Here is an 8,065-nt window from a genome sequence, read left to right as displayed (position 1 = left end):
AGGTAGTGGTCACACCACCTCCTGCGGGTAGGTGTTGAGGATTAAGCCAGATAAGGTGAATTATGCAAAGAAGAGGCAAGGGGCAAGGAGCTCTAGCAGGGTAAGGGGTTTTCTCAGCCAAATCTTTGGCCGACTCTGAGACGCAGTGTAGCAGGGCTCGATCTCCCCACAGAGCAAACAACCAGGCCCCAAAGACTGAGGTCATCGCTGAGGGGAGGAGGGAGCGGAGCCTGCGTCTGGGATCCACCGCTTAGTCAATCCTCTGGCCAAAGAGGCGGGTATAGACAGCCTCGAACTCTCCGAGGGGTAGGTGGGAGGGGGAGCTGAGTTCCTTCTTTCTTCCCACTTTCTTGGCTCTACCTGGGAGCTCAGTGGAATCAGAGAGGGGCTGCCCCTGGGACGCTGAAGGTGGGGACAGAGGTAAACGTGGGCAGACCCCTCTGACATGCAGTGGTGGTGTGTGTACATGGTTTTCTCCCCTAAAATAGATGCCTTCCAGCAGAAGTAATAGAATATTACTAAATACTAAAGGTCGAAAGTGGTTTTACATGGTTTTCCTTACATAGCAAAGCAGTCTGGAGATAAGTAGTTGCAGGGATGGTCAATGGCCCGGGCTCTTCCCAGACCCCTCTACTCTGCCCCCTTTAGTGTGTTCAGTGTCTACCTCATGATTACAAGATGGCTGCCAGAGCCCTGCATCGTAGTCTCTTAAAACAGCAACCAAACCTGCAAGGAAGGAGACACAAGAAGATGACTCTTCTCTCACCAGAGAGGAAAGGGATGTCACACTCGGACCAGTGATTCCTCCTCCGAGGCTGGGCACACTGCTGAACCCCTCAAAGATGGGGCTTCTCTGAGAGGAGGAGAAATGGCTGTAATGAAGGCTACCAACAGCCTTCACCACAGTAGTAATAATTATTGCTAGAAGCCCTGGGTCAGGGGACACAGGGATGACTAAGGAGGCTTGCCTGTGAATTGCGCCTTTTTTCTTATACTTTGATATTTATTGACATTTTCCTCCAACAAGCATTTTATTTTTTTATTTTGAGACAATAGAATACTCACAGGGGAATTGGAGGTTTGATACAAAGAACCATTTTTTTTGTGAACCACTTGAGAATAAGTTGCAGATCTGATGTCCTATCACCCCAGAATACTTCAGCGTGTACTTCCTATAATCAAAGGCATTCTCCTGCATAACCACAACATAAACAGCAAAATCAGGAAATTAAAATGGATGCATTACTACCGCCTGATCCTCAGACCCCGTGCAAATGTCAACAGTTGTCTCTATAATGTCTTTTATAGCAAAAAGCTTCAGTGCAAAGCCACACACTGCGTTTAGCTGCCGTGTCTCTTTGGCTTCCTTCGCTCTTTCCTTGACTTTGGGACTTTGATGTTTGAAGTGTACTGGCCGGTTATTTTGTAGAATGTCCCTCCATTTGCATTTGTCTAATGTGTCTTCATGAGCAGATTCAGATTATGCATCCTGGGCAAGAAGATCAGCGACGTGATGCTGTGTTCTTCTAATCGCACCGCTCACGTTTCAGCGGGTCCCATGCCTGACGGTGTGCACTCCAAAAACATCTGTTGTGCACAGGCGTGTAAGGCACAGGCAGCCTTTGATTCTCGGAGCGCCCCACGGCTGCTGCCCCCCGGTGAACAAAAAGAGGCTGCGGCAGCCCAGGGCTAGAGTCCATGGCTCAGCCATTCAGGGAGAGAGCCAGGTAGGCTCTGGCAGTCAGGGAGGGCTCCAAGGAAGCGACTCTTGAGGATGGGGTGGAGTTGGCAGGGGATGGAGGGAAGGCCAGGGTAGGAAGAAGAGAAAATAAATGCAAAGGCTCAGAACTGAGAAGAGGAGGCACGGGCGACCGAGACGTGTTATGTGCTTAACATTTCTCTTGAGCCCACAGAAAGACTACATTTCCCAGCCTCCCTTCTAAGATGATAAAATTGTAAGTTTTTAACTAATGAAATGATTACAAACCTCTTTTAAAAATAATAGTTTTGCCTAAGGGAAATGACTAGTTTTTCACAGAACAGGATGAGGGACCTAAGACAAGACGTAAATGGATACAGAAAGCAGTAGAAAGGTTGTGAAAGCTTGTTTAAGGGAGTGTGTTTTGTCCTGAGCTAAGATGGCTGGTTTTCATACAATCAGGGTGGGAAAATGTAGGACAAGACTTGAATGCTATGGAGAGTTCTAGAAGGGTTGTGGAAATAAATTTCGCTTGTTGCTGACTGTAAATCAGCAAGCTTCTTTTAAGGTGAAATTTGTCTTAAAGTAACTTCATAGCCGAGCAACCCGTCAGATGCCACCTTAACCTACTATGATCCACACAACTGGGATTTGTTTGCCAAATAGTGTACGGAGGCAAAAGCAGAGTTTGATCTTCTTTCTGTTAAACTAACACCATTGTCTTTAATTGTTAATCTGTTTTAAGTGAAAAAAATATAAAAGTTCTTTAAAATGAACAATATATAAAGAACAAAGAATCTGTGCCTTGTTAGGGTGGCTTAATATAATTTTGTTGGCCTTACCATGTCCTTAATTGTTTAAAAATATATACAAAGTTGCTGCTATTTTGGAAGTTAAGTCTTTTTCAAACTAGCTTACAAATTTATTTGTCCCTGTGATAAATAGGGTTCTGTTTAAATATAGTGACGGAGTAAATGTGGCTCAAGCAGTTGAGTGTCTGCCTCCCACGTGGGAGGTCCTGGGTTCAATTCCCCAAGCCTCCTGAAAAAAAAAAAAACAAGCAAAACAAAAGAGAAAACCAACTCAGGGGAGTACGTGTGGCTCAGTGGTTGAGCACCAGCTTCCCATATGCAAGGTCCTGGGTTCAATCCCTGGCCCCTGGTACCTAAAAACAAAACCAAGACATATATATGTCTTGTTTTATATATATAGTGTCAGACCTGACAACTTTTGGTATTCTAATAAAACCCTTAAGGACATCTTTAATTGCAGCTGTTACAAAAGAATTTGTTCTTTTACCTTATAAAAAGTGAGGTGCTAATATACATATGTATTAATGAAAATTAATGTTATCTATTTCTATTTTAATTCACAATGGGAAAATATATTCCAAAACTGAAAAAATGTAATACTTGTGAAAACTCTGGAAAAGTAGCTTAAATGGCATGTTATTTTGACAGTGTTTTAAGTTTTAGCCACATTTTATTCAGATCAGAAGTTTTACCAAGGTGTTAAACTTCTGTATTTCTAAATGTCAAAAAATACTGTGCGTAATCACAGTATTTGTTTGTTTATTTCCTAAGGCTATTGTGAATGTGTAGACTTATGTTTACTGCCAAGGGAAATATTATTTATAAAATGTTATTAAATCAGGTATTAACTGTCTATTTCAGATACTTAATTCTTGCAAAGATCCATATTACATTTACCACTCTGACGTTTTAAAAAATCAACCTCATTGTAGAAAGTAATTATTCTTAGGGTGGGGATATTAATATTCCAATAAGCATGTAATTATATTAAGGTGGTGGTAGTGAGAAGATAATCTTGATTCCATTGGGAAGCTTAGGTTCTCGTAAAATTTACTAGAAAAAAATTTTCTTCCGGTATGGCTGAAGTTTCTTTGTGGTAAACAGTATCTTTCTAAAACAGAAAACATGAAGGAGAAATTAAATGAGTAATCTACTTATGTATTTAGGGATTGTATAAAATCCTTAAAGATTTTCTATCCTAATACTGATCTGCATGATGATATTGTTATAGTTTTAGTTATTCTTAGAAAAATGTGATGTTATGAAAACAACCAAAATCTCTTACAGTTACAGTGTTTTTCTCTGATGCTTCTCTAAAAGAGCATGCACTCAGCCCATCTTCAACAAAAAAGGGACTTTAAAGGAAAAGCACGGCAAGAAGTCTATGTTATATTTTGCTGTTGACTAACATTATCTTGGTAAAAATATAAAAGTAAAATGAAACAAAACTCTTACTATGGTCTGTACTTCATGATTTCTAGAAACAGCTTTATTTAAAATGCTCAGGAAAACAGATGCAGCTCAAGTGATTGGGCTTCCGTCTACCATAGGGGAGGACCCAGGTTTCATCCCCGGGGCGGGGTATGCCCGCAGGATGCGACCCGCACAGCGAGCCAGTGCCCATGCAGTGAGTCAAGTGCCCACATGGTGAGCCAGTGCCCACGTGGCGAACCACACAGCAAGATGACGACGCAACAACAACAAAAAAGACGAAGGCGAGAGTCAATACGAGCTGCAACAGAAACCAGGAACTGAGGTGATACAAGTGACAGGGACCCTCTCTCCACGTCAGAGGTCCCCAGAATCGAATCCCAGTCCTAGAGGAGAAAACAATAAGAGAAGGCAAAAAGAGAAACAGACACAGAAGATCACATAGTGGATGGACACAGACAGCAAAAACAGCTGGTTGCAGGGGAGGGCGGAGGAAGAAAAAATGCTCATAAGGAAATTAGGACCTAGATTGTCAGCTCGTGCAGCAGTCATATTTATACCCGAGCTCTGATCTCAAATTGTTATTTCTAAGTCCTGAGATGCTTTACTCTTTGTGTACAACCTAATAGCCCCCTAGAATTCTTTAAGGGCCTATATGACACCAGAGCCAAAGTTAACGAGCTCTAAAGGTGCTGAAAAAGCAGCATTATTCTAAAAGACTACCCCCAAGTAAAGAAACTTAAAGAATTAGACTTCAATAAAAAGGTAAATGGGGAGGGGAAGCAGGTGTGGCTCAAGCAATTGAGCTCCCGCCTACCTCCTGGAGACGGCAAAGCTGGGCAGACTTGGTGAGCTGATGCAGCAGGGAGACACAGAGAGGAGACACAATGAGAGACACAACAAAGCAGGGAGCTGAGGTGGCTCAGGTGATTGAGCGCCTCTCTCCCACATGGGGGGACGGCTTGGCTCTCAGTGCCTCCTAAAGAGAAGATGAGCAGACAGCAAGGGCAAACAGTGAGGGTGGGGGAAATAAATAAAATAAATCTTTAAAAAAAAAAAAGGTGAATGGGGCTAATCTAAAGACTCAGGCAGATCAGGATATAAGGAAAAAAGTAATATTATCGGTATTTTAAAACTTTAAGTACTATGGGGACCAGAAAGGAAAAATTATTTTGCCAAGGAAATCCTTTAAATTTCTGTGGAGCACTTTCTAATTTATTTACTTATTTTTTAAAAAAAGATTTATTTATTTATTCCCTTCCTCGCAGCTCGTTCCATTCTTTGCTGTCTCTTCTCTGTGTCTATTCGCTGTACGTTTTTCTGTATCTGCTTGTCTCCCTTTTGTTGCGTCATCGTGCTGCGCCAGCTCTCCGTGGCGCACGCGCCGTCAGCTCTCCGCGGGGCACGGGCCAGCTTTGCCTTCACCAGGAGGCCCCGGGATGAGAACCCAGAGCCTCCCATATGGTAGACAGGAGCCCAGCTGATTGAGCCACAGCCACTTCCCAATCTAATTTATCCTGACTAGTCAGTTTTGTTTTGTTTTTTTTTAAGATTTATTTTTATTTTTTTCTCCCCACCCACTCATTGTTTTGTGCTTGCTGTGTCTGTTCGTCTTCCTTGTTTCCTTAGGAGGAACTGGAAACCAAACTCAGGATCTCTGATGTGGGAGGGAGCCACTTAATTGCTTGAGCCACCTCTGCTCCTACTTCTTGTGTCTCTCATTAAGTTTTCCTCATGTCTCTTGTTGCATCACCTCGCCATGCCTGCCTGTCACATCAGCTCTCTGTCTTCTTTCGGAGGCACCAGGAATCCAAACAGGGACCTCCCATGTGGTAGGCGGGAGCCCAATTGCTTGAGCCACATCTGCTTCCCAGTCAGCTAATTTAGGTTCAGCGTAGCTAACGTGGACCCTAAAATAGTGAATGAAATTGTGTTATTCTGTACAGAGTTGTTGTAATTCCTTGATGCATTTCAAAGTGTTTTGGGCATAAAATAGAAAGGTATTTACAAAGTTCCCTAAGAGACTGAGGAAAAGGTAGAAATAGTAAACTTCTTCACTGGGAAATTGCTACTCCTCTCTTCAACAACAGGAGTGTTCCCAATTTTTTGAAATGGCAGAACGCTGCGAGGTGAACTTGTGAAAAAGAGACATGCTGGTAAGCTGAGTCCTCGATCTCGAGGCTTGCACTCATGAAACTTATTTCTGTAAAGATGAAGCTAAACCTAACTTTAAATAATGTCTAAGAGTCACCTCTAGGGAACCTCTTTGTTACTCAAATGTGGCCTCACCCTCCAAGCCAAACTCTCACGACCTTCCCCCCATGTGGGACAGGACTTGCAGATAAATTTTTTCCTGGCAACATGGAACTTGACTTCCAGAGATTTTTCCTGGCAGTGCAGGACCTGGTGACTCCCAGGGGTGTCCCTGACAACGTGTAATTAGACTAAAAGGGGAGAAGAAATAGAACAGAGTGAAGTTTTAATGACTAAGAGATTTCAAATAGAATCAAGAGATCATTCTGGAGGTTACTCTTATGCAGGTTTCAGCCAGCAGGCAACATCCAAAGACTGTTCCAGGCTTTATCTAAGAAAGGCTATAAAGTGATTTCCCCACTGTAACACGGTTATTTAAACCTATAATTCTCAATGTATGTATTAAGTTTATTTTTCAGAAAGTCCCTGGATTATTCCATGCCAGACTAGCCTAGCACCCAGAGGTGAAGGACGACAACCAGCCGCATTCCTTTGCCCCATAATGCCAATGCCTCTTTTCAGCATGAAGAAGCCGGAAAGATCTGATTATCCCCAGATTATCCCCAAGGTTGGGAATTTTATGAAACAGAGAATGAGGAGTTGTAACTGGGGGCTAAGAATTAACTACTAATTATGATTACTTACTTAAATCACCATATAGATGCCTTTATAATATAAAATAGTGAAAGGTTAATATATGAAATTACTGGAGCTAACTAGAGTGGTCTCCCCTCTGTTTATGGTTCCTCTAGACGTAATCTTACCCTTGTGTATCCTTACCTTTGTGGTGATAATTCTAGATTGACCTTCGCCTTATTTATAGACTAGATTTACTCTTGTGTAGGTTTACTACTGTGATGGTAATTCTAGATTGAATTTACCCTCGTTCATGGATTATGCTCATCCTTATGTGTACTTACTATTGGGATAACCTCTCCTTCCTCCTCTCTTTAATAGCCATATGGAAAATCTTGTGACTGACCTCTACTCTGTACTTTCCTATCCCAGAAACTTGATCTCTAATAACTGTAACTTGTTACTCCCCTCGGGGTCCACCCCTTAATGTTTATTAGTGAAGGAACCTGTGCCCAACTCCTCCTTAATCATTCATTAGCTCCCTGATGTTATAAAATATTAAAATTTCTACAGATCAGGGAGGCAGTTTTTGAACCATACTACCTCCTTTGCGTACACAACCAAATAAACCTTTTCTCTCTTTGAAACCCTGGTGTCTCAGGAATTGGCTTTAAAGATGCATCTGGAGAAAAGAATCTGTTTTTGCTCAGTGTCAGAGGGATCACTTGTTTCCCAGACAAGAGCTAGGAGACAGGCAGAGACTGTCTGGAGGGCTGTTCTGGGGTTTAGGACACCAGGAAGGCTAGACACCACCCAGAAGGGAAAGGGGTGAAGGAAAAGAGTCTCAGCTGGCTGGAAAAATCCTGAATAAAGCTGCAGCAGCAGCTGCGGGTGCACATCCCCCCACCCTCAGAGCAATCGGTAGTCTGTGGACTGCAGCAGCTGCGGACTGAGGGAGTTGCAGGGGTCCCCTTTCCCAAGAGAGAGGAAAGGAGGAACACGGCCTGCAGCAAATTCAGATTTTGGCCAGCAAATTTGGTCTGCTGTGTTGGAGGGGTAGCACACTTCCAGGCTGGGTGGGGCCCCAACGTTTTCACGCTGAGAGCAGGCTGGGATCTAAAGATAATTTGCCTTCTCAAGCACCCTCCCTACTGCCCTGGGCTGGTTGCTGAGGAGGCAGAGGGAGAATGTGACTGGCCGAGGGAGGAGAACAACTTCTGAGAAACTTTGGGAGGCTTGGCCCACCCTGAGGACGTTGCTTCTGCATGGCCCACCAGGACAGAGATACAGTGAA

This window comes from Dasypus novemcinctus, chromosome 11 (genome assembly GCF_030445035.2).
Source record: "Dasypus novemcinctus isolate mDasNov1 chromosome 11, mDasNov1.1.hap2, whole genome shotgun sequence".
NCBI lineage: Eukaryota > Metazoa > Chordata > Mammalia > Cingulata > Dasypodidae > Dasypus > Dasypus novemcinctus.
Note: the sequence above shows the minus strand (reverse complement) of the source record.